The sequence below is a fragment of the Sturnira hondurensis genome, unplaced genomic scaffold (assembly GCF_014824575.4).
Source record: "Sturnira hondurensis isolate 20B ecotype Veracruz unplaced genomic scaffold, ASM1482457v3 Scaffold0006413, whole genome shotgun sequence".
Lineage (NCBI taxonomy): Eukaryota > Metazoa > Chordata > Mammalia > Chiroptera > Phyllostomidae > Sturnira > Sturnira hondurensis.
Genome location: NW_028079044.1, coordinates 27887190 through 27915159, shown reverse-complemented (window position 1 = coordinate 27915159; position 27970 = coordinate 27887190). Strand labels below are relative to the sequence as shown.

Here is a 27970-nt window from a genome sequence, read left to right as displayed (position 1 = left end):
CCTTGCCTGGACCAAAAGCCTGATGCGCAGGCTTGCTGCTCCTCTACCTTAACTAAAGGCCCTCCTTGCACCAGGTGGGATGCAGGTGGGTTATCATTCACACTAGGGGCCTCTATGTGAGCCTAAGCCCCACCACTGGGATGCAGGCATGGCTGGGTACATGGAGAAAGCTTGTGTGGCAGCCCACCTGAAGTTTCTTTGAGTGGGGTCTCCTGGGAGAGAAGCAACCCTGGGACAAGAAGAGGACAGATCTGACGGGCTTGAGCCAAGTGATGGGAAGGGGCAGAGATTCAGAATGTAGCAGGGAGGTCATTCCACAAATCCTCTCAGGTGAAACAAGAGTGAAAGCCGACCTTGAAGGAGTGGGTTTACAGAACCTCGCCTGTGTCGAGACACAGACCACAGTAGGGGTAACACAGAGGGAAGGTGTCTGTTCTTCTTTCCAGGCCAACTTGTAATTGACCTTGGTGCCTGGAGGAGCAGCATGGAGCAGGTGTGCTCAGTTGTTCCGACTTCTTGCCATTATAAGCGTCAATAGGGAACATCGATTTATATACTTACGCACTTTACATATATAACTTTATGCACGTCCATCATTCTCCCCTGGGATAATTTAGGTCAGAAAAATGCAGAATTCTGAAGTTGTCCTGCTACTTTAAAAAAAACTCTATGTGCATATACAGCCTGACTTGTTTCCTTTTTTTCCTTTTATATAAGAGATGTTTACATACAAAACTTTCTTTTTACTAAAACTATATAGATACATTCTGAAACCTTTTCTTTGGCCTTTGGGGAGGCATTTTTGTTTTCATTTTTATTTTTTTGGCCACACTTCTGTTTATCTCTGTGGCAGCTACTCTTAGCTGTCTGCTCCAAAGCCATTCCCAGCCCTTGCCCACTTCCAGGGATGGGTGTTGGGGAAGCCACATACTGGCTTTCTCTGCCTTCTCTGTAGCAAGCAGTGGCTAAGCGGCCCTGTCTGACCAATGAGAGAGACATAACCTTATGGAGAAGTGGTTTTGCTCTCCAAGAGGAGGCTTGTGAAAAGAAAATCTCTGAGGGGAATACTCCTCTGTGCCCTGACTTCAACCAATGGTGTGAGGACGTAATCTTGGAACAGTGGCAGCCATCTTGTGATCATGAGGCAGCAGGCATGAGGAAGAACAAAAAAGCAAAATACCGATGATGACAGAGATAACAGGGGAAAAAAGCCTGAGTTTTGAAGATACTGTTACATGGCTGGATCAGCCTTGGAAACTCCTACCTCCCGTTTTCTGTTCTGTGAGATGATAAGTACCAAGATTACCTAAGCTATTCTTACTCGTGGCTTCTTTTACTTATAACAAGTGCATCTTAATTGAAACAACCTCTCCTTTTTTTTTTAACAAGTCAGCATGAGATTATTATCCCTCCCCACTCGTCCTGCATTCCTTCACCACAGGGTGGTTTTGATATTCCCACTCTGATGACATCATTTACAAGCCATTTTAAAATGGGAAACACCAGGTTCATTTCTTAGCTATTCAGACGTCCCTCACAAATGTTCCTTCCCACTCAGCCCGAGTTCAGCCTGGCTTTTCCAGGGTTTGGCAGGGGACACAGTGCAACCCTGAGCAGTCAGTCAGCTAAAATGTGAGTCCTGTGGTGGGAGTCACAGAGAGCAGTAAAGTGGAAAGATAAAATACTCAAGGCTCCACCCTGCTGTCCCCTGCCTGGCCCCACCCCCCAAAAAAAACATGGCAGCAAGGTCCTGGAAGAAGGTATTCCTGAGTTCTGCTGTTGGGCAGCCCTGCCTGCTTCTCCCTCAGGACTGACCCCAGCACGTTCCTTCCTGAGGAGGGGTCAGAGTGGGTGGGGTCTCTGTCCTACTGCCTTGTAGCTAAGACCAAGTTAGGCAGACTTAATGTTAAACCCAGAACCTTTGTCCTGGAAATAATACATGAAGTGCTCACGCCTGGAATACAAAATGCTCAGCAATTCCTTCCGATTCAGAGTCAGCTGGGACCCCCTTTTCCCTTCTGCAGGTATGTTTGGACTGCGTCACATGTTTGATTGCATTACTCTCGAATGGCTGGCTTCCTATTGTGGTTTAGCTAATATTCAACTTTCCCGTGACAGGAATAAACTACAGGGCTTGTTCCACCCTGTAGCCCGTACCTTTCACGCATGGGAGGCTGTGGGAAGCGCAATCATGCCCCGTGGCCAGGGTGGGAGGGCGCAGGCAGGTGATCAGTGTCCCCTTCTTGGTCGAGAGTGCCATAATGGAGGACAGAGGGGGAGGCGGGGCAGAAGCTCAGGTGGAGGTGTTGCAGGTGCACTTGACACAGAGCAAGGTTCTTAGTAAAAATGGGAGTCCTGTGGTGGGAGTCCTGTGGTGGGTGTCACAGAGAGCAGTAAAGTGGAAAGATAAAATACTTTAGACACATAAGAAAAATCTTGGCTCTACCGCATATTAGCCATGTGACCTTGGGTGAGTGGTTAAACCCCTGTGAATCCGAGTTTTCCAACCCATAAAATGGGAGTTTAAAGAAGTTGTAGTATAACGTACGAGGAACCCGGATCTGGGCAGAACAGGAAGACCACTGAACTGTTAACCAGTTTAAAATGATAGTTGATTTTCCCACGGTCAGGCCAGGCTGCCCTTAAGGCTGTGTTACTTGCAGGATCGCCTAGTGCTACTTGCCGGCTTATTTTATGGAGAAGGAGATGAAGGTTCAGAACAGCCAGAGCCTTGCTCGAGGCCCCCCAGCTGTTGCAAGGTGGAGCAGTGAGCAGAACTAGACCTCAGTCATCAGTGTTAACTTGAAACCCTGTTTGGTAACTAGGACTTTAAAATTTTCAGCCCAGGCTGGCCAGGGGCAAAATGGAGTAACAGGAATGAATTACAGGCCATCCCCACCTTTCACCCCCTCTCACCTCTCTGCATGCTCTGAAATTTCTCAGAAGGCGTTTTCCCACAGCGAACCTCGCACTCAGTAGAAAGCTTTTCCCCAAGCTCAGGCACAAGACGAGGCTGCTTGCTCTCGCCCCTGCTCTTCAACTGAGAACTGGATGTCCTAGCCAGAGCAGTTAGGCAAGAAAAAAAGAGAGGCATTCCACATTGGAAAAGAAGAAGTAAAACTATCTTCTTTTTTTGCAGATGATAATTTTCCATGTAGGTAGATATTTAAAAACTTTAAAGTTCCAGTTCCATCCATGATGTTGCAAAGGGTAGTAGCTCCTTCTTTCTTTCTGCTGCATAGAACTGGAAAGCATTATGCTGAGTGAAATAAGCCGGGCGGTAAAAGACAAATACCATATGATCTCACCTTTAACAGGAACCTAAACAACAAAACAAGCAAGCAAAATATGACCAAAGACACTGACATTCAGAACAGGCTGACAGGGGCCAGAGGGGAGAGGGGAGAGAATTTCAGGGGAAAAGGGGAAGGATTCACAGAAACTAGTATAAAGGACACATGGACAATTACTAAGGTGGAGGGGGGTGGAAATGGGAGGGAGGTGGGGAGCACCGGGGGGTGGGCTGGGATGGGAGTGGGGGACGGAAAACTGTACTTGAACAATAATTAAATAAAAAAATTTAAAAAATAATTTTTAAGTTTTCCTTGGCCACTGAAATCACAAGTATCCACAGAGTGGACTGCCCTACCCGCACTGTCACACAGTGCCTCTTTCCAGGCCCCTTTCTGTCTCCTTTTTCTGTCTCCAGCTTCCTTCCATCTTCTTCTTTTTACCTGTTAAGGGTAGGATGGTGCTTAAAGTGTGGTCCCTGGACCAGCGGCAGCATCACTCGGGAACATGGGAGGCCAGCTCTCTGGCCCTGCCCCAGGCTGAGTCAGGAACCCTGGGCTGGGGCCCACACAGCTGTGTTTTAAAAGCCCTCCAGGTGATTCTTTTGCAGACGAAAGTTTGAGAACCAGTGGACTATGGAGTGGAATAAAACCAGCAATTTATCCACATCAGGAGATGTTGGAATAGTAGCTAAATAATAGCAGGGAGTGTTAACAACAAGGCAATCAGACGTAAAATGCCACCCCTCCCTTAGCTTGGCCTTTTGGCAAGGACCTCCTACTGGGACTGCTGCCCCAGGTCCCCTGCCCAGCCCCTTAGGTGCCCCTGGGGCTCTGCCCAGCTCACTCTTCAGCCTTTCTTTCTCCTTCCTCTTCCCACCCCTTCCTGGGTTCTGAGTTTTCCCCAAATAGGCAGATACTAGCTTGCTCAGTTTGGTAACGCTGTTTTCTGGGTAGCTCCCTCTTGTCTGTCACCTCCCTGAACACCACAGTGTTGGTTCTGGGCCCTGAAATCTTGGAGGCTCAGCTTCTTAAACATTTAGTCCTCTCTTATGAGCTTATGGGAATGACTGTACAGAAATTCCCACCATCACTGATGGTTGTTTGCTGGGCCACTTGGCACATTTTCTCCATCCAACCCTCAGAGCAAAGCAATGGCACTTGCTTCTCTGCCTAATCCATTTGTTTAAGGATCCTTTCACTACTGACCTCATTCTAATCAAAAGGCAATTCTATGGGGAGTTACAGATGCCCTCGAATGAGAAGTTTCTGTTTAATAAGGACAAGTCTTTACCTGGCGGCCAGGTGGAACTTCTGCCACTTTTGAGACTGGCAGCAGCGAATAAGCACACTGACAAGTCCCCCAGCCCACGAGTTCTTCAAGGAGCCAGACTACAGGTTGAAGTCTGCACTGAACTAGGACATCCTGGAAATGAGGTACGTGCTGGAATCCCTAGTTCACCAGAGCCCTGCAGGGCAGGGGCACGGAAACCTTGACTTCAGGTTTGCCAGTCCGTGGTCTGTGGTGTCGTCAGGGATCTGGTAGCCATAGAGATGGCCTTCCTGCCCAGACAACATCCTGGAAATTAAGAACTGTTGGCAGTTTTGCTCTGCGAACTCAGTTTCCCCCCAGGAAGGTTGGCCATGGGATTGTGAGCACAGAGGGTATCTTTGGGGGTCTTTGTCTGACATTCGGGCCTCCTGAGAAGAGACAATTTGGAGGCATAGTTCTGTTGCTAGTAGGGAGAGTTTGAGTGACATTTCTCAAAATGTTGAAGAAAATATTTAAAAATATAATGTTAAGAATTCACTTTCATCTCATAGCCAAATGCCTTGGAGGTATGTGTCTCTCAATCACAGGGTGCTTTTAAACTTGATGTATTCCACACTTGGTTATTTAGCTCTGGTACAATTACTGAATTGATGGAACAAATCACTTCATTACAGATGGGACCAGAAGGTGCCTGCCTCTTGTGGAAATGGGGTCTCAGAGGGTCCCAAGCTGAATCTCTGTAAGGTGTGAACAGAGAAAGGGGAGGATCGGAAAGGAGAGCTGGACTGCAGAGTTCTTTTGTTTCTGGAGACCATGCACTGAGATCCCTTGTGAATATTGGGTATGTGGCTAACAGATTTAAGGGGACTCCTCACCTAAGACATTAAGATGAAGACTCCTCACCGAAGACATTAAGTTGGTTGGGTTTGCCAGGGTTTGGTTTACTACCCAGGACCAGTTTACAATATCTGAAGACATTCTGTAATCTGAAAACATTCCCATTTTTGGAAACAACAAAAGGAACTAGCTGAGAACACAGACATAACTATGGATGAATGATACACGGTCTGCTAAAAAAAGAGGATTCACATGACTTTCGATACTGAATAAAAAAAAAACACGCAGTACAGGAGTGTTCTTGCTTAAATTCCAGTTCCTTCTGAAGATACTGGCAAAGTCTTCTAGCCATGAGTTGCTGATCTCAAATCTGATTCCAGCCCACGTGTTCCGATCCTGTCCTTCTGGTCCCAGCCTGTGTTCATCGCTAGAATTTCACATTGATCTTTACCTCTCAGACTGCTGAGTGTCCTCGGTCCCATGCTACAGAGAATTCTCACGCAGCCATCTGGCCTTGCCTCTTTTATTTTATTTTTTGAAGATTTTATTTATTTATTTTTAGAGAGAGAAGAAGGAAGGGAGAAAGGGAGTGAGAGAAACTCCGATGAGAGGGAGAACATTGATCTGTTGCCTCTTGCAATGCCCCTAACCAGGGACCTGGTGTACAACCCAGGTGTGTGCCCTGACTGGGAATCGAATGGGCGACCTTTCAGTCTGTGGGGCAACGCCCAACCCACTGAGCCACACCAGTCAGGGCAAGGCCTCACCTCTTTTGGCCTCTGTGCTTTCCCATGCTGGGCTTGTTTCTCCTCGCATTTTCTTCCATGTTTTGTCCTCTGCATGGCCTCTGAGACTTTTTCTTAGGCACCTGCTTTTCAAACCTTAATCTTCAGCCTCCAGACCTTGAAAGCAGTGTTTCCTAACCTTTGCCCATCACAGCACACCAAGAAAGGGATGTTTTGGTTTCCCACCATGACAAACTGGCATGGTTTTGAGCCTCAGTGGAGGCTTCAGGGGGTGGGGGTGACCAGCTCGGGGCTCCAGCCACTTGACAATCAAGGGGTCAGCATCTTGGGGTACCCTTGTAGAGATGCTCTGCTCTGGTAGAGCCTGCCTTGGCCACTTGACCATGCGGTGAATGTCTGCAGTGGTATCCTAGCTCTTTCCGGTTTCTCTCACCTTCTTGACTGCGCAGGCCCTGCTGTCCTGCTGAGTGAAGACTTGCCTCTCAACCAGCTCTGACCCCTCACTGCCCATATTCTTGCTATTCTGAGGTCCTCAACCCAGCACTGCAGACATCTCCTGGGAGCTTGCTAGCCATGTAGAATCTTCGATCACACACAGACCTACTGACTAGGAATCTGCACTTTTATTCCGACCCTTCTGGTCATATTCCAACAGTTTAAGTGTCTGGACCCCTCATTGGTCTGTTGGCATGTTTATCTTCTCTGGAAATGTAGCAATACAGGTTTTCTTTTTTAAAACATAACTTTTTGGAAAAAAAATTAAACATAACTTTTTGTTTTTCAATTACAGCTGACATACATACAGTGTTATATTAGTTTCAGGTATACAACCCAGCGATTAGATATTTATATAACTTCTGGCATGATCAGCTGATAAATCTAGTACCCATCTGGCACCACACATAGTTATGACAATGTTCCTGACGGTGTTCCCTATGCTGTGCTTTGCATCCCCGTGACTGTTCCGTAACTACCACTTTGTACTACTAATCTCTTCCCCTTCTCACACAGCCTCTGTTGCTCCTTTAGGTTTTAGACTCCACTGTAGTTGAAGGCTAAGTGCTTATGACTGCAGTGGTGCCTATTCCCTCCTTTCTTTGGAAATAGTGCAGTATAGTGGGAAGAAGACGATGTTTGAGCTGGACATCAGGCTGGGGGTCCCGGCTCTACCACTCACTGCTGTGTGACACTGAGGTCACTATTTAACCTCTGGGCCTCCTTTCCGCATGTGTTATCTAGAATAGAAGCAGCTGCCTGGTGGGGCTTCTGTGAGGATTGAATAAGATGATACTTGGGGAGTGCTGAGAGGGCAACCAGTATTTGTTCTTCCTCTCCCTCTCACCTGTTCTCTCCCCCGATTCCTTGGCTCATGGTCCTTTTAAGAAAGCAGATGAAAATAAAGCCCAGCACAGGACTTCCTCTTTGTATTTTTTAGCATTTGTGTTCTCCATGCCATCTTTGAACCACGCTCTTTCTCTTCTATCACTACATCCTTTTGCAGAGTGATTTCCTGTGTTTCCACGGCATTAACTGCTGATCACATGCCCGCGACTTCCAGATCCTCTTCCTCTTGCCCAAACTCCAGACCCACATTTCCATCTGCTCACTGGGTGCCCCACAGCCCAGAGATCATTCAAATCAAACTTCCTGTCTTTCCTACCACTTACACCATTTGAGTGAAATTCTTTCACCAGTATATCTCCCTGATTAGGCTCCCTGATTTTTTGAGAGCAGGGTTGTTTTTCCTTTATTTTTGAGTATATAGCATTCAGACAGATTTTATCTGAAATAAAGTCTTTATTTGACCTCTATTTTTGAAACATATTTTTTCTGGTCATAAAATTCTTGGCTGAGAAGTCTACCCCCATACCAGTGTACTCCCCCCACCCTTATCCATGAGTTATGCATTCCAAGAACCCCAGTGGATGCCCCAAACCATAGATAGTACTGAACCCTATGTTCAGTTGGCCCTTGAACAACATAGGTTTGAATTACACATGTCCACTTATATGCAAATTTTTTTCAACTGCCCCACATAGTTCAAGCCCACGTTGGTCAATGGTCAACTCCGTGGTTGGGAATCTGTATACAGAGGGCATGCTCTAGTTATACCTGGATTTTTCACTGCACAGGAAGTTGGTGCCCTTAACCCCAACATTGTTCAAGGGTAAAATGCATACTATACTTTTGCCTATGTGTACACACCTTTTCAGTTAAAGGAAGCAGTTTATGGCTTCTCTTTGGCACATTTGAATTACTAGTATCATTACTCTTGTGCTTTGGGGTCATTATGCAAATAAAATAGCTTGGTAGAAGTTAAGTTCAGAAGCCAACAATTTTTGATGGATTTAAATTTGACTTTTCCCTTGAGGAAACACTACAAAGTTATAAAATTTTACAAATTTATCCAAGGAGGAAATACCAAATTACTGATTTCTGCGGTGATTTTTTTTACAATATTATTATTAGAAAGCAGATGCTTTCTCTTTCTGACTGAGGACAGAGAAATTATTTCAAGTCATTAAATCACAAATTCCAGAGACTTCTTAATGAGAATGTAAGTAGTTTAATTACGAAGACATTTGTGGTGCTGTGGCTGCTGCTAAATTTAATGGGAAAAACAATTAGGATTATTATATCCCCAAGTTTCTCAATCCTTATAAATAAAACATTCAGGCATTAATCAGTTAATTAATGTAAATTATCACAATGTTTTCTAAATCATAAATCTAGACTGTGTGATCACAATATGAATATATTTGTGAAAGCAAACATTATCTCCCCAGCCTCTGGAATGTTTCATGATTGAGCTACAGTTGTACCTCCCTGTTCTTTTCTGTGGATTGGCTCATCATGACGATGATGAAGAGGAAGAAGATGAAGCTGATGATGTTGGTGACCGATGATGATGGCTATACTTATAGGGTTTACCACGTTCCAAGAGTATCATCTCATTTCATCTTCCCTGCAATCAGAAGGGTAAGTGCTAATATCATCCCCATTTATAGGTGAAGAATCCAAGGCTCTAGGTTGTTCAAGGTCACATGGCTGGTGAATAGCAGAGACAGGATTCAGACTCAGGTATGCTCCACTCCAAAGACCACTGACTTTGCTAGAACAAGTCACACGGCTCCCCAAACTTGGATCAGTTTTTGAGCTGCTCACAGGGCTGAATCTCACATCTTGATTCTGGGGACACAGCCAAGACAGGATCACTGACAAAGATCTTTTTGTTTTCCTCTGCCTTGTCAGTATTACTTTTCAGGCATTTCTCTGACACCTCAAGATACAGAGCTATTTGTAAGCCTGCCAAAATGCTTATGACTTGGAAATACCTTGTTTTTAAAAATGTTATTTTTCAATTACAGCTTACATTCAATATTATTTTGTATTAGTTTCAGGTGTACAGCCTAAGGTTAGACAAGAAAAATAGGGAGGTACCCAGTTGTTATCCCAAGTATTTTTGGATTAGTAGGTCCTGTGAGTCAATATTCATGGATCAAATGATTCTCTTACTTCAAAAAATGATAAAGCCTAGTTGTTTACCCCAGAACTTCATACCTCCCAACAGTTAGAAATGCGTGATCGCTTTCTCTGCAGCAGAGGCCCACTGTGGGAACTGTCCATGGTGGCTCCTTACAGAACTAACAAGTTACATTAGGACCTTCCAGTGTTAGACATGGTACTGAATTTCTAGCTCTCTCTTTCTGTTTCTCTTCCCCTGTCACCCTCTATTTTTCTCTTCATTCCTTCCTCCCTTTCTTTCCTCCCCTCCCTCTCTTTTCCACATCCTTTCACGTATTTTTGATTACAGAGATACTACAGGAATACAGGAAAACTATGTATATCTATCTCATTTGTCCTCTTATATTTCAGATTTCAAGATTCTAATTTTCTGATGGTTAGAAATAGAAATATGTTTATCACATGCTAAAACAATAAAAGAATGTTCTTTGATGAGAAAGATCATAGGATGTCTACCACGCATCCAAAATACATGTTACCTTTACATTAAATGTCATATATTGTTAATCTTTAAGTCCCACGAATATAAAATGCAAAAAACATTATAGTTGCAGGGCCACTTTGGCCGAATTTCTGAGTATATGAGCCAATTTTTAAGGAGCAGATGGAGCCAACTCACTATGGTGGGGTATACTACTGTTTCCCGTAATTTTGTTCTTTCTCTCTATCGTATGTTTATGGGAAGATTATACATCCCTGCCCTGTTGAACTCAGAAGTGGCCACGTGACTTGCTTCAGCCAATACAATGTGGGCCACTTCTGAGCAGAAGCTGCAAGAGCCAGCGTGTGTGGTTCACAACGCCACAGTGCAACTTGTCCATTAGCCTGAGTCCCAAAGTGAAATTAATTGGGTCAGAGCAGCAGCTGACCCTGGCTGGACAAGTAGAATAAAAAAGGAACAAATCTTTGTTGTTGTAAGTCACTGAGGTGCTTAGAACCATTTATTACCACAGCATATATAACTTAGCCTATCATGAGTGGTGCTAAGCAGTAGACTTTGAATGTATATAATAAAACCCATGTGGGTTACAAAATACTCAACCTTCTTTTCTCTCCTTTTGGCTGGAACTAAGCTTTCTTTTCCATAGGAAATATTCCTGATAGCCCAGACCAGTTTCTTGGCTCTTTGTATTAGTTTACATAGGTTACCATAACAAAGCACCATAAATTGGGTGGCTTAAACAATAGTTGTGGGTGCCTAACATGCCAAGGAGGAGCTGGTGGAGGAGGCTGTGAGAATTCCTATGACTATGTGCAACATTTGCTTTTTAAAAAAAACAATGGAGTTGTCTAAATTCAAAATGAAAATCTAATTGCACCCAGTATAACCTAAAATTAAAGTAATCCTTGCTTTCTTTTCCATTCTGTTTACTTTGTTAGAATGAATGAAGCTTAAGATTTAATAGTATGTTCCCTTGGAAACAGATTCTGAGAGATCTAAATGCCAAAGGATGTTTTGGGGGAGTGGCATTGGGACATTTACTTGTAAGGGCATAAGGAAGGCAAGATTGGTTAAAGTGAGAAGCTATCAAACAATGTGGTAACAACTGAGACGTTAGCTCATCCTTTGAGGAATGCTGGAGATAGGAAAGCCCTTCATAGTTGTCCACATGGAGGTGAGGAGGCCTGGCCTTTCTATTGTTGCATCGACCAGTCATGTCTGCAGGTTGCTCTCTCAGAAGGGGCATAGCCTTGGGCAAGGCAAAGCCCTGTGGCTGAAGAGACACAGTGAGAGACACTGTGTGTCTCTAATATCAGCTGAGTCATCAGTGGCTGATACTAGCAGCTGGGGCAACGAGTGCATTGACTCCAGAGAGCAGCTCTGGGTAGATTCATTGCAACACACCTTTGCACCATTCATATTGACTTTCTTCTTGGAGGAAGTTTGACCCACCTTGGAATAGCTTTCACAGGATTCTTGTTGATCTTGTATTTTGATGAGTGGAAATCCCTTGGTCTCCTGAACCCCTGTATTCTACCAACTGGTACACAGCTCCATGTCATGGCCATGGATTTGAAATGGCACCCAGTCCTTTCATTTTATCATCTCTGAGTTGGCACCTCACATGTCCCTAAGAGCCCATTTGCCACCATCAGGCCGGTGGCTTCTAACGGCGGGCAATGTCATAGGGCCAATGGATGCTGAGATCATGCTCTCATGGCTCCACCTTCTTTCCTGGAGTGTGAGTCCTTCATTTGGAGGTGGTGTTTTGTGGTGTTCTGTGTAGGCGAATCAAACATCCTCTAAGTCCTTGGTTGGTGATTCTGGGCCAAGGCCCTGAAGAAAGGAAGGGCAAACTTCTATCTCAGTTGAAATACATGGCTGCCTCTTTCGGGGTAAAAATAGTCAGTCTCCATGAGAGATGGTGTCACACCCAGGAGCTAAGCTCTGTTGCTGGCACATTGGACATTCAACAGTGGCAGTAGCTAGATCAGCTTTGGTGAGTAGAAGTCCACGCTGCTGGGTGTCACCTCCATCCCTGCCACTGTGGCTGTCATTCATGAGCCCAATGTGCCAGCAGTGAAGCGGGTGAAATTAGGGGCTGGCTGATGACACCTGACCAATCACTCTGTCTACTGGGTTGTTTAGCCCCTCTTCCATCAGGGACAATCTGTCAGGGGTTAGCATGTGAAACATTGATATCTTTGCCCACTACCATTCTTCCATATGTCTTTTTCTGAGATATTTTTGAGCCTGATATTCCAATCTTTCCTTTTTTAGTTCTCTGCCAGGCCATTGCCACTTTCTGTGAGTCCATGTATATTCCCTCTCAGGCCATTTCCCCCCCACACAGTGGGTGACTTGGTGTGCTGTCTGCATCTCTGTGTTTTGGGAGGATTTCCTATCCCTTCAGAGCCATGGCCAAGCGGTGGAATCAGCAGCAGGTTCATGTCAACACACCAAGCTGGACTAGTCTGCTTGGGCTGCTATAACAAAATGCTACAAACTGGGTGGCTTGAACAATGTGAATTTATTATAGTGTTGGAGGCTGGAAGTTTGAGACCAGTTTGTTAGTATGGTCATGTCCTGATGAAGGTGGTCTTCCTGGCTTTCAGATAGTTACCTTCTCACTGTGTCCTCACATGGTAGGGGGGGGGGGCGGAGAAGAGAGAGAGAGAGAGAGAGAGAGAGAGAGAGAGAAAGCTGCCTGGTATCTCTCTTCTTATAAAGACACTAACCCCATTATGGGGACCCTGACCTCATAGTCATCTACATTTAATTATGCTACAAAGACCTATCTCTAAATATCATCACACTGGGGGGTGGGGTTTCAGCATACACTTTTGAGGGGGACAAAATTCAGGCCATAGCATGAGCCAACTCAGCCATGAACCAAGATCAGCCTACTTTCCTCCTCTTTCTGCTGATAATGAGCTCTACCGCTCCCCCTTGTAGCCTCAGATATGAACTGAAATTGAGGGATTCTGGGTCTTCTGCATCTGCTGCTTGCTTGTACCCTCTGGCCCTGCTGGTGCCTGACCCTGGCTACACCACTTTTGCCTTAAGATGGATCTCTCTCCTTTGCCAGAAGCTACGTTGTGAGGGGCAGCTTAGCTGCATGGCCATCTGATGTTCCATGCTCCATCCCTATTAAAATGAGACACTTTATTTCTACTAAGACCTAGTAGCATGCAAGTAGCTGCTTTTGAATTAGGCATATTGCATATATTACCCATAATGATGACAAATGACTTTTTAAAAACCTAATGATTTAGGAAATGGCTTCCCATTATCTTCAAGATAAAATCTACACTCACTCTTTACAGAGAATCTAGGTCCCCCAAGGACCCGGTTTCCTCCAACTTTCTGTCTCCGTCACGTTCACCACGTACAGACATAAACACCCTGTTTCAGCCCTGCAATTTTTGCATAATCCACACGTGTGTCAGGTCCTGGCAGGAAACAGATAATACACACAAAAGGGGTAACTGAAGAGTTTAGTAGGCTATGTACAAAGGTGTGGGCAGAGCTTAGGGAAACAAGAATGGAAGGCCATTAATTATCAGTTCTTGGCCTGAAGGGCAATGTGAGGGGGCTGTTCCCAGGACCTCAAGAGAGGTGGGTCATCCTGGGGAGTTGGGGCTGTGGACTCCTCCCTGCCAGGCAGGGAGGGAGCTGGGGAGATAATTATCTGAACTTTGTCTCCCACTTCCCTCTATTCTCCACCTGGTGCCAGCCCCTTGGCTGAACCCAATTAGAAGCTGGAAGGCAAGAGAGCCCTGGAGACACATTTTTTTTTAAGATTGTATTTATTTATTTTTATTTATTTGATTTTTTAAAATATATTTTATTGATTATGCCATTACAGTTGTTCTATTCCCCCCTTCATTCCCCTCCACCCTGCACACCCCCTCCCCCACCATTCCCCCCTTTAGTTTATGACCCCGTGTCTCAAGTTCTTTAGATTCTATATTTCCCCTACTATTCTTGCCCTCCCCTCTATCTATTTTCTACCTATTGTCTATGCTACTTATTTTCTGTACCTTCTCCTCCCTTCTCCTCCTCCCACTCCCCTGTTGCTAACCCTCCAAGTGATCTTCATTTCTATGGTACCACTCCTGATCTAGCTGTCCTCTTAGTTTGCTTTTGTTTTAGGTGTGGTTGTTAATAACTGTGAGTTTGCTGTCCTTTCACTGTTCATATTTTTTTATCTTCTTTTTCTTAGGTAAGTCCCTTTAACATTTCATATAATAAGGGCTTGGTGATGATGAACTCCTTGAATTTGATCTTATCTGAGAAGCACTTTATCTGTCCTTCCATTCTAAATGAAAGCTTTGCTGGATAAAGCAATCTTGGCTGTAGGTCTTTGGATTTCATGACTTGGAATACTTCTTTCCAGCCCCTTCTTGCCTGTAGGGTCTCTTTTGAGAAATCAGCTGACAGTCTGATAGGAACTCCTTTGTAGGTGACTGTCCCCTTATCTCTTGCTGCTTCTAGGATTCTCCCCTTCATTTTAATCTTGGCTAATGTAATTATGATGTGCCTTGGTGTGTTCCTTCTTGGGTCCACCTTCTTTGGGACTCTCTGAGCTTCCTGGATTTCCTGGAAGTCTATTTCTTTTGCCAGCTTGGGGAAATTCTCCTTTATTATTTGTTCAAATAAGTTTTCCACTCATGGCTGTTTCTTTTACCCTTCTGGTACCCCTATAATTCAGATGTTGGAACATTTAAAGATGTCCTGGAGGTTCCTAAGCCTCTCCTCATTTTTTTGAATTCTTGTTTCTTCACATTTTTCTGTTTGGTCGTTTCTTCCTTCCTTCTGGTCCACTCCCTTGATTTGAGTCCCTGTTTCCTTTCCATCACTATTGGTGTCCTATGCATTTCCCTTCATTTCAATTAGTTTAGCCTTCAAATGATCCTCTAATTTGTGACTAAAATCAACCAGTTCTGTGAGCATCCTGATCACCAGTATTTTGAACTGTGCATCTGAGAGATTCACTATTTCTTGGTCACTTAGAGTTATTGGCCCTGGGGCTTTGGGTTCTTGAGCCCTGTTTTGGTCTGTTCTTGCCTGTTGCCTATGAGGAGCGGAGCCCTAGGTGTTCGCCAGGGTGGGGCAACTCAGTCACTGGGTTGTGACACTGTATGTGGGGGTGGGGTCAAAAGGGAGCAATGGCGGCCCCCTCTGCTGCTTCCCGCTGCTGGGGCCTGAGCGGTCTGTCTCACTGCGCGAGAATGTGTGACCGTGGTCAGCCTGCTGCCTTACACCCTCACTGGGTCCACCGCTGGGGCCTGTCTCACTGCTCACTCCTTCGCTAGTTTATCTGTGTGCGAATGTGTGACCGAGGTCCGCCTGCCACCTTGCGCCCTCACTGGGTCTGCCCGTTGCTACCCCACACCTGGGATCCGTCCATGGCTGCCTGGGCGCCTGGGGTCGGGGGATCCTTCCTGCCTGACCCTGCTCCGCTGCTGGCTCTGTCCCTCTTACTGGTTCTGGTTGAAAGGTTTGTTGTTGTCAGACTTCCGTATAGTTCAATTTTCTGTTTTTTGGCTGCGTCTTTGTTTACTAAACCTTTGTTGTATTCAAACTTGGTTGTGGGAGAAGGCAGAGTGTTTCCACCTATGCCTCCATCTTGGCGGAAGTCCCTCTGAACACACATTTTGAAGAAGCCAGCCCCAGTGCACAGAGTAGGGTGGACAGGAGTGAAGAGACAAACAGAATATGGATCATATGCACTGCGCTTCATCATGTGCTTCTCCCTCTGCCTGAAATGCTCTCTAACCCCAAACACCTTTCTTGTCTGCCTTGTTCACATGACACACTCATCCTCAACCATTGAGACTGATGTGCAGCCTTTCAATTCTAATAGCAGCCTATGCATATCTCAGCTACAGCACGGAGCACATTGCATTATAATTGTTTATTTACCTGTCTGGCTCTCTAACATGGAAATTCATTCAGAATGGGAGTTGGGCTCTTGCAGCTTCCATTTCTAGAGCCCCGCCCTGTGCCTGCATCTCATGGGTGCACAACAGCTATCCCTTGATGACTATCTTTATTTTTCTAAAAGCAGGAGTTTCTTTATGGGAGTAGCCCCTTTAAATGTAAACTGGAAAAGGTTATTTACTTAAGAGGAACAGTAGCCCCCTGATTTCCAAGTTGTTGTAAAGTTTAAAGAGTCCTTACCTATTTAGGGAACAAAACCGCTAACTTAGCATCAGCAGCAGTAATGGCAGAGAAGTGGATAGAAACCGGGTCTTCTGCCACCTTACCTGTTGCTCTTTCCTCTCATTGCTAGACATCCCCCGATGAAACTGAGTGCATCAGGTGGGTCTGGGGATGGCTCACACAATTTTAACAGGTGGCCATCTCACAGGGAAAATTTGAAATGAATGATATTCAATGCCTGGTTGAAGAAAATGAGTGACTTAAAAAGAAACACTTTAAGAACTTTGCTGGGTCATTAAGAGTTGAATTTCAAGAAAGGGAATGTCCAGTTAAATGGATCATCTTTCCTTTGTTTTTAAAGTGAAAACATGTTTGTTGACTAAATTGTAGGCTGCTTGAGGTCAGAAACGAGCTTCCTTGACACTTGTTTTCTGTGAGCCTTAGACTGATAGGTTTGAGGAATGGCGGTGCGCTCTCCAAAACAGCCAGGTGAGGTCAGTCCTTAAATGCTCAGAGCGATTCCTGAGACGTTTGCTTCGGTTGGCTGCGTAATAGGAGTGAGGTGGTTACCAGTGGGTTAATGCCCAGCATATGTCCTTCTGACAAAAACATTCCAAATTTCCTTTGGGAAATCACTTCTTCCATTTCCAGCTTTGTGGTATGGATGAAATTGACTTCAAACCTGACGTTCAGAAATGGCCTTGGTTGGCTAATCAGCCTATCACAGTTTCTTAGCCACAGCGATTCTTTCGGGAATAAGCCAATGACACAGTCACCAGGAATCCTGGGAAAGTGGCTCTCCGGAGCTCTCCTTGTGTTGGTTGGACATGAGAGAGGAGGCAGTTGTGGGAACTGCTTCACTACCTACAACCACGTGGGGTCAGAGTTGGAGCTAAGACAAAGGAAGTGGGGGGAATGGGAACCATGTCCCCTTTGAGTCCTAGATCACGTTGCACCTGAAACCACACTAAAGTGAGCCACTACCTTCCCTAGTCTTAACCAGTCTGAGTCATGCTTACTGCCATAAATGGCTCATCGAGGGAAGCAGCTTCTGTGGGTGAGAAGTAGAGTTTCCTGTGGCTTTTCACGTTAAGCCAGAGAAATGCCAGGTGTGGATCAGGGCATATAGCAGAATCACCTAAGGAGCTTTTTAAATCTTTCTCTCCTGTACCAGGGTTCATTCCAAAATCACTTTGTGTGTGTGTTTTTGTCTGAGTGTGGAAAGTTTAGAAGCCCTACCTCAGGTGATTCTGAAGCAAACCAGACCAATCACAGGACTGATTCTGCTGCCCATAACTTGACCTTGAACATAGTGCCCCACTGCTTCCTTGGGACCAGCGTGCAATCAAGGCCTCAATGAAGGACCCCACTCGCTAACCTAACTCAGGTGTTGAGCATTCAGCCCTTCTTTAGGCCTTTCCTGGTGCTAAGCGTCAGCTTTCCCTTTCTCCGGGAGAACCTCCCATGGGCCCCATTTCCCCTCTATCCCCCATCTCTTCTATGCAGGTTGATCTTTTAGGTCCTATGAGCTCACCTACCCAGTCACAGAAATAAGGAATTTAAGGTGTGAATTCACAATACAATTCCCATGGACAAGAAGTGATTACAAGGGTGCAGAAACACAAAAGGGTAGATATTTAAAGCGATGAGTAGGAAGTAAATACTAGGAAATAGGGCCTGTTAAGCCTGGAGGCTTGACCCTTTCCTACCCCTTCCCACCGTATTGCCACACGAATTCTCTCTCCTTTCCTTTTTTTCTACCAAATGGTACCTGGTTAAGATTTTGTCATGTAGTTTCTCATGATGCAAATCTCATTAATTCTTCCTGTGCTTAGCTGGCCCATCAGAGCCAGAACACAGCTTAAAGGGACAGGGGTAGTGATCTGCTCTTGTACCATATTTTGTATCACAAAAGTGAATGCTGGGTGAATAAAAAACAAAATCTCAAGCATAGCACCCTCAATTAAAAATGCACAATTAGCTCATTCGACAGTTCCCTGTGTATGGTTTCCGGACTGCCCCCTCCCTCCCCGCCTGCCTCAGACTAGCTGGCTGAGGAAGGTAAGGGGAGGGCACTGAGAGAGGACAGAGAAAAGTGATGATAGCTAATCATTTCTCAGCTCCCTGGAGAGAAAGGCTTCAGAACAGCCTCTCAGATAACCACCTAGCAGTACGATGGACTTGGCCCCATCCATGAAAGGTGTTAATAGATGTCTTGTAGAATGATGGATACTGCACAGGCCTTGCTAAAGTGCCTTCAGCCAGCAGAGCTGCTGGGTGTGGCGAGATGTGCTGTGAGTACCTAGGAAGGTGGAAGATGTTCTATTGAGCTTTGCACTTTGTTCTTTGGGCTTAACCCAGGGACTGAAGAGCCTGGAGAGGAGCAAGAAACATAAATAATGAGGACTGCTAAGCACCATGTGTTAACTAACAAGATGACAAGAGGCAAAAATGTCTTAGTCCTCTGGCTAGTGTTAGCTTCATCAATATGTCTTCCCTCATCTTCTCTGCCACATCACCTATACAGTTCAGCAACCACTTCAAGAGCCAACCTAAGGCTTGGACCATTGTCAGAAGTGTGAACCTGCTCTTCTTTCTGAGATAGGACCACTGTTGGAATCTTCTCCGTTATTTACATTGGATGGGAGTGGGGAGGGGAGACTGGCAGGCAATTTATTCCCTCTGTGCACATATTGAGAAAGATCTCCAGAAATATTTAATCCCTGAAGTATACAGGTCATAGTTTTAATAGCATTTTAATACTGTATTGCTTTTAGCTTGTATATTAAAATGTGAAGTCTGTTCGGAAGGTATCTAGCCATGTAATATGAGAAATAGAGACCTTTATTGAAGAAGATACAAGATACCAGAAACATCATACATATTACAATGACTCCTTAGTCCCCTTCAAAGTGGGCACCTCAGGACCTCACACAGTTCTCCCAGTTGCCATCAGCTGCTCCATCATATTTTCTTGAATATCACCAATGGCCTGAAATTTCTTCCCTTTCAAAGGTGATTTTAGTTTTGGAAAAAGCAGGAAGTCTCACGGCACCAAATCTGGGCCATAGGGGGACTGAATCACCTGGTTGGTTTCATGTTTTGCAATAAAAACTCTACATGACACATGATGCACGAGCAGGCATGTTGTCATGATGAAGCTGCCAATCACCACTTGCCCATAGCTGTGGCCTTCTGAATGATCTTAAGAGTTTCTATGTAGGTGTGTTCAAGCTTAACGCAAAATTTGACGCAGATTTGTTGCTCTGCTCATTCAGTCATATTGTATTTGATGACCACACAGTACACATGCTCACTCAACTGGGGTGTCTGTGGCCCTCACTGAAGTCATCATTGATCATGCATGCCCATTCCGGTCCACTGTCTTTGGCTGCCAGGTTACATCAATGTGGCACAGACAGTTCTCCTTATATTAACAATGGCTGAACTTGTTCCAGACAGACCTCGTATTAACTACCAAAATAGAAGTCCCTTCAAAGGAGAGAAGTGAACAATACCTAAAGACTTTGCTTTCTTTTCTGGAAAAGGGTTAGCAAACTTTTAGTTGTACACAAGATGGTTGTATCATGTTAAGCAGAAATATGACTCGTTATTGTCTTTATTTGGAGATTAAGTATGCTTTAAGGAGATGTGTGTGAGTGCCACGTTGATGTAGGGTAGACCGTGATGGTCTTTTTGACATGTCAACTTGACTGGGATAAATTTCCGTTATTTACTCAAACACTAACCTAGGTGTCGTTGTGAAGGGTAATTTTTGGATATGAGGAAACTCCATGATCAGCTGGCTTTACATAAGGGAGACTTTCTCAGATTATCTGGGTGGGCCTGATTCCGTTGAGTGCCAGAGCTGAGGTTTCCCGGAGGGAGAAGAAATGGCACTTCTGTACAGCTGCTTTAGCTCGTGTCCCCAAGCTCTGTTGTGTCCCTCCAGGTGGTCTGTCCTATTGACATTGAACTTGTCTAGTCCGCTCCCACCATTGTGCAAACCAATTGTTTTCCATACATCCATGCACACATACCTCCTACTGGTTCTGCTCCTCTGGTTGAACCCTGACTAAATGAACCTGTCTAAAATGATGTTTATAAATGTTAACAATGATTATTTCTCAGGATTAGGATTCATTTTAGGTGACATGCTTTTGAACTTTCTTATTTTTTCGCCACAGTGTTCAAATATTTTAAAAGAACATTCTCAAACAAAAACAATAGTTAAAAATCAGCATTTTCAAATAAATAATTAAAAATCCACAATTTCACAAAATTATCTAAAGCCTAATTTTATTTGCAAAATGCTCACATAACTCTAGCAAGTGTTTGTAAAACTTAGAGCTTCTAAAAACACACATGATTAAAAAAAAAACCCATTGGTCTTTTGTACAGAATTGAACAAAAAATTTCACCTATATATACTTTGTTGTGTTCTTTTTGTTTCTTGAATGTGTGTTAATTCCAGGGACCATATCTTACTTTTCCTTTGTTCTGTTTGCTGTGCCTAACTCAGGGCTGAGTACAATGTAGGCACCTGCCAATGTCTCTTAATTAATAAACATCTCATATGTATAAATACATGTATGTCCTGACTTCCCTTAAGTCCTTTCTAGTAATTCCCAGAAGTATCCACTTTACCCTTTCAAACTAGGGTGATAAGCACTATAATTAAAAAATGTACTAAACATTCAATTGTTACAATGCACATTTTCTTTATTTTATTAAAAATATTTTGACAGTATTTATTTGTATTAAGTTGAAATAGCTTTGTAGTTACCATTTTGTACTTTGCTCTCTTATTAATAATATTTTAAGCCCACATAACTTTGAGTCAACACAATCCATAAACTTGTCTTTTTAATGATTACAGAGCAGTTCCTCATAAAAATATGCCAGAGTTTGCTCATCCGTATCTCTATTTTTAGACATTTGAGCTGTTTCCAGTTTATCCTTATTATAAATAATGTGGCCATGAAGGTTCATTTAAACCAATAGCTTTTAACATTATCTTTTTGGGGTCATTCCTTTAGGTCAATATCCCTAAAGATGAATTGCTTGGAAAAAAAAGACACAAATATTTTGTTATCTATTGCCAGACTGCTTTCTAGAAAGGCTGAAAGAATTTTACAGTATTATCAACAATATGTTTCCCTGAAACCAAATTCACACTGGATTGCTAACCTTATTATTTATTTTGGGCTTGTTTACTAGGTTTACAATATCATCAAAGTTGCTTTAAGGTGCTGTGGAATAGCAGCCTGAGAACCCCTAGAAACTGCATTGTTGGGGGGCTACAGTCATGCCCTTGAGATTTTTACAAGTATTTTTGTTTGGCTTAAGGGTCTCTGAGGCATCCACATAAATCTTTGATCTGAAGTTCATACTGCAGCTATGTTTTCCTGGTGGTGCCAGATTGAATCTTCGCCTTAAGGCCATTTCTTACATTGAGAACATTTTGCTGCCTGGAAGACTTTCCTGACCCTTTGTTTCCTTAAAATTCTGATAAAGTAGTTCCTTATTTAGTTTATTTCTTTATTCCTGTATTTTATCATAGCATAGACAGTTAAAAGAAGCCAATTGGTAATTTCATTTTTCCTGGAAATTGGCTCACCAGATCTACAAGTTCATGGGTACCCTTTCTACTTGTGGTGTCATCACAGTAACATTTCTCCTGGTTTTTTAAAGTATATTTTATTGATTATGCTGTTACAGTTGTCCCACTCCCCCCCCCTTTTATCCCCCTCTGCCCTGCACCCNATTTCATTTTTCCTGGAAATTGGCTCACCAGATCTACAAGTTCATGGGTACCCTTTCTACTTGTGGTGTCATCACAGTAACATTTCTCCTGGTTTTTTAAAGTATATTTTATTGATTATGCTGTTACAGTTGTCCCACTCCCCCCCCTTTTATCCCCCTCTGCCCTGCACCCTGCTCCCTCCAGCATCACCTGCTCCCCAACTTAGGTCTATGGGTTGTGCGTATAAGTTCTTTGGCTTCTCCATTTCCTATACTATTCTTAACCTCCCCCTGTCTATTTTATACCAAACATTTATGCTTCTTATTCCCTATTCTCCATTCTCTCCCCTCGCGTTCCTTGCTGATAATCTTCCATGTGATATCCATTTTTTGTGATTCTGTTTCTGTTCTAGTTGTTTGCTATGTTTTTGGGTTTTGTTTCAGTTGTTGATAATTGTGAGTTTGTTGTCATTTTACTATACATAGTTTTGATCTTTTTCTTTTTCTTAGATAAGTTCCATTAACATTTTATATAATAAGGGCTTGGTGATACTGAACTTCTTTAACTTGACCTTTTCTGGGAAGCACTTTATCTGACCTTCCATTCTAAGTGATAGCTTTTCTGGATAGAGTAGTTTAGGTTGTAGGTCCTTGCTTTTCATTACTTTGAATACTTCTTTCCAGCCCCTTCTTTCCTGTAAGGTTTCTCTTGAGAAATCAGCTGATAGGAAAGTCCTTTGTAGGTAAATGTCTCCTTTTCTCTTGCTGCTTTTAAGATTCCCTCCTCATCTTTAATGTTGGGTAACTTAATTATGATGTGTCTTGGTGTGTTCCTCCTTGGGTCCAACTTGTTTGGCACTCTCTGAGCTTCCTGGGCTTTTATGTCTATTTCCTTTACCAGATTGGGGAAGTTTCCTTTCATCACTTTTCAAAAACTTTTCAATTTCTTGCTTTTCCTCTTCTCCTTGTGGCACCCCTATGATTCAGATGTTGGAATGTTTGAAGTTGTCCCACAGGTTCCTAAGCCTCTCCTCATTTTTTATAATTCTTGTTTCTTCATTCTGCTCTGGTTGAATGTTTATCTCTTCCTTTAGTTCCAAATTGTTGATTTGAGTCCCAGTTTCCTTCCCTTCACTGTTGCTTTCCTCTATATTTTTCTTTATTTCACTTGTATAGCCTTCACTTCTTCCGTCATTTTATGACTGTACTCAGTCATTTCTGTGAGCATCCTGATTATCAGTGTTTTGAACTCTGCATCTGATAGGTTGACTCTCTCCTTGTTGCTTGGTTCTTTTTCTGGAGTTTTGATCTGTTCTTTCATTTGGGCCATAGTTCTTTGTCTTGGTGCACCAATCTGGATGAATGTCTCTTCTTCAACTCCTTGGTTATTGGGCTTCCATACAGTTTGATTTTCTGGCAGTTCTGGTTGTTTTTTGTTTTTAAGTTGGTTGTCATCCTTCTTTTGGTTGTGTAAGGAAGTGGAACGTATCTCCCTACACCTCCATCTTGGCCAGGAGTAGTCAAACTCTGAGCCTACGTTGTGGGTTCCATCCCTGGTCACGGCATGTGTGGAAGGCAACTGATCAATGTTTCTCCCTCACAGTTTGTCATGGTTTATAAATTGTATCCTGTTAACCTCACTGCTCTGCCAGCCTTCACAGTAGTCTTCTTGAGAGTCTTCAGGCCTCCACCCACCTTCTGATTCCAAAACCAATCCTACAAGTTTTAGGAGTTTCTCACAGCAGCATCACATGACTGGTTGCCAGCCTCTGTTTCAGTTATCTATCACTGTGGAACAGATCACCTCCAAACTTAGTGGCTTAAGACAGCCACCATTGTATTATTTTTTGTGATTTTGTTGGTTGATTGGTCTTTGCTGGGAGGTTGTTTTGTTCCATGTGATGTTATCTGGGCTGCAGAAGTGAGACTGGGCTGGAATGTTTAAGAAGTGAGACTGGGCTGCAATTCATTCACGTGATGGGCAGATGGTGTTGGTCATCAGCTGGGAGCTTAGCTGGAGGGTCGAACGGAGGACCTGGTATCCTCTGTACAGCCTCTCCATGTGGCGTGTTTCTACACTGAGTATGGGAGCTGAGTTCTAAGAGGAAGGAGATAGAAGCTTCTAGTCTTAAGTATGGGCTGAGAGGTTCCAGAATGTATTTCTACTGCATTGTGTTGATCAGAGCAGTCCTGGGATAGGGTATGCTTAGATTTAAAAGAAGGAAAAATCAACTCCACTTCTCAATGGCAGAAAAGCTCGGGCATACAGGAGAGAAGAAAGTATATGTATCATCTTTGGAAGTTATGTATTATGGCAAGGTGACTGGGTCACTTATTAACTTTTCTCAGGAATATTGTGAAGATGGAAGACACCCACTGTTTGTTCATTCATTCATTTTCAGCTTTTTAGCGAGCATCTACTATGTTTTGAGCTCTGTTCCAGCCTTGATATAATGGTAAAAAAAGACAAAGTCCTTGCTTTGATGAAAATTAAAATAGTTTGGTTGTGGGAAAATAAAAATCAATAAACAAGAGGAATAGTAGATAGTTGTTGTAGGTTGAATCGTGCCCTCCAAACCTGTTTACATATGTCTTTTTCAATAAACATGGGATTCCTCCAGAGACCATTCATCTTCAGTCTTACAGGGGTCTCCAATTCATTGACCCCCCCACTGTCCAACACCCCATTATGACCTCACTTCTTATCCACTTCTTAGACTCCAAGGTCCAGAATTTTAACATTCCTCCCTTGGCTCTCTCCCTCTGTCCCACTTCCTGGCCTATCCCAAACCTAACTAAATTCAGTTATCTGCTGACTACATGCCTGAACCCAAGCATATAACTTGCTTGGCAAATGAAAGTGATTGGAGTTGATGTGTGTTATTTCTGAATAGAAGCTTTAAAAATCAACGCAAAATTCCCTTCCTTCCTTCCCTCTCTCCCTCTTTTGATTCCTCCCTTCCTCCCCCCTTCTTTCCCTCCCTTCCCTCTCTTTTTTTTTTCCGCCTCAGTGTCTGACAGCAATCCAAATGGGGGCTGTGTTATAAGCTTGGGTTCTGGAGTAAGGAGGAATCAGAGTATTCCCAAGCTGACTCATGATGGGCATATAGAGTAAGTGAAAAGTGAACTTTTAGTTTTATGTCACTGACAGTTGATTGTTTATTTCTATAGAACAACCTAACTTATACCTACTGGTATAGGTGAGTATAAGTATGTCAGATAGAAAAGACAGGTATGATTACCACATGCAGGGAGAATATTGTATCCAAAAGCACAGAGAAGTCCAGGGACACCATGGGGCGAATGTCACGTAGGTTGAATGGAGTAAGGCTACAACAGTGAGCCTGGAAGAGCAGGTCAGGATTTGTTTGTGATGGGCATATAATGAGATGATATGGAATTTAACATTTTTCAAGGGAGTCAGTTGGAATCAGCGGTTGTTTTTAAATAAGTTTAGGTTTAGAGCAATACTAAGGGGAAGGTACAGAGAGTTCCCATACAGTCCTACACCTAACACAGGTACAGCCCCTCCCTCCCTACAGAGTGGCACATTTATCACAGTTGACGGGCCTACACTCACACACCAGGATCACCTGAAGTTTGTAATTACATCAGGGTTCACCCCAGGTACTGTACATTCTATGGGTTACATGTGTCCACCGTTATAGTATCGCACAGACTAATCTTACTGTCCCCAAAATCCTCTGTGCTTTGCCCATTCGCCCACCCCTCTCTCCCCCACAACTCTTGGCCACACTCTTCTTGTTACTGTTTTCATAGTTTTGCATTTTTCAGAATGTCATATAATTGGAATCATATAGGATGCAGCTTTTTACTTTGGCTTCTTTGATTTCATGCTACGCATTTAAGATTCCTCCGTGTATTTTCACGACTTGACAGCTTGTTTTTTTCAGTGCTGAATAATATTTCATTGTTTGGATGTACTGCCGTTTCTTTATCCATTCACCCACTGAAGGACAGCTTCATTGCTTCCCAGTTTTGGTAGTTGTGAATAAAACTGCTATACTCATTTGTGCACAGTTCTGTGTGGAGATAAGTTTTGAATACCTTTGGAAAAATACCCAGGAGTATGATTGCTGTATTGTATGATAATAACATATTTGGCTTTGTAAGAATCCACTGGACTGTTTTCCAAAGTGGCTGTATTACTTGGCATTGCCACCAGCGGTGACTGAGAGTTCTTACTGCTCCACGTCCTGGCCAGTGTTTGGGGTCAGTGTTCCGGATTCCGGCCATTCCGATAGGCGTGTAGGGGTATCTCATTGTTTTAATTTACATTGTCCTGATGCCTGTAGGATGTGGAGCATCTTTCTGTATGCTTATTTGCCACCTGTGTGACTTCTTTGGAGAGGTGCTTAGTAAGCTCCTCTCCAAAGCCCCTTTGGCTTGTTTTTTAGTCAGAAAGAACCAACTTTTATGAGACTCAATTTCCTCACCTACAAAACGAGAGCCTGGATGCTGCCACTGCCTCTAATCACGGGGCTGCGGAGGGGCTGAAGGTGGGATAGATGCGTGAAGCCTTTCCAAAATGATAAGGCTCTAATTACATGGAAAGTATGATTTATGTGGTCATCCCCCTGACTGTCCCTTCAGCATGATTCTGTTCTTTGCTGTGCTACTTCTAATATGTCATTTAAATTCTAAGACTATCAGATTAGAAAATTAAAACCAGAAAAGAAAGATTTCATGACCAAAGAGAGTAGCACTCAGCAAGTTCTGGATTCTTCAAGCTCTCTGTGGCGCTGTGAGGAATCACACAACTCCCTCCCCAGGGGCTGGGGGAGCAGGCTTGTCCCCGTCCAGATGAGGCCCGGGTGGGGGGGGGGGTGTTGTTGCCTCGGAGAGTGAACCAGACAGGGAACAAGATGAGCAGTAGCTCTGCTCCCTGGTGTGCCCGCAGCAGGTGCCCTCCCTCCTGCCAATGGACAGCATAGCTTCAAAAGCGTACACTTGTGCAGTATCTGTTCCCTAGGTGTCGATGAAGCAGTGATAATTGAGAAAAATGCCACACCAATCCATATTTTAATATTTTAGAATTTACTTTATATTAGCTACACTAGTAGTTGTTTACCATACTGGCTGCATAAGACTCCTTGGGGGCTACTCATATACAATTTTGTTCACTTAAAAATATTTATTTTGTCTCTGACAGGTACTAACCCGTACTCTAGATGTGGGGATATAGCAACAAACATAATAAAGTTTTGGCTCATGTGGGTGTTATACTGAGTGTGGGGGGTAAGTGATAAACAAACGTATAAACATGTAATATGTCAGATGGTCAGAGTGCTATGAAGACAAATAAGGCAGAGTGATGGTCACAGAGATGATGGACCGAGGATATGTTATTTTATTTTATTTTTATATTTATTTATTTATTTATCTTAGAGGGGAAGGGAAGGAGAGACAGAGAGATATCAATGTATGGTTGCCTCTCGTGCGTCTCCTGCTGGGAACCGAGAACTGGCCTGCAACCCAGGCATGTGCCCTGACTGGGAATCGAACCGTGATCGTGTGGTTCACAGGCCTGCACTCAATCCACTGAGCCACACCAGCCAGGGCTGGGGATATGTTATTTTAGACAGGGGCTCAGAGAAGACCTGTTTGGTAAGGTGACATGTGACCAGAGGCCTTAAGGATGTAAGAGAAGGAGGCATGTGGACATCTGGGCAAAGAGCCATTATGCAAAAGGAATAGCAGGTACAAAGGTTCTGAGGTAGGGCATTTTTTTTCTTCTTTAAGAAAGAGCAGAAAGGCCAGCAACTGAAGATGAAAAGGTTGGGGTGGAGGCAGACTTAGGAGGTATGAGCAGGAAGCTGGAAGCTGGGGACAGATTAGGAGGGAACTCTTGGACATCGAAAATAGTTAGGATCTTATACTGAATAAGATAGAAAGGCATTGAAAGTTTTGAGCAGATGAATGA

The 27970-nt window shown here is 43.7% G+C and overlaps 1 long non-coding RNA gene across 1 annotated transcript; it reads left to right on the top strand.

Moving 5' to 3' along the window:
* On the top strand, positions 1-27371 carry LOC118988921 (uncharacterized). The gene is made up of 3 exons (XR_005066873.1): positions 1-74; positions 5238-5393; positions 27200-27371. It is a non-coding gene; the product is annotated as an uncharacterized LOC118988921 (long non-coding RNA).
* Positions 27372-27970: the final 599 nt, after the last annotated feature.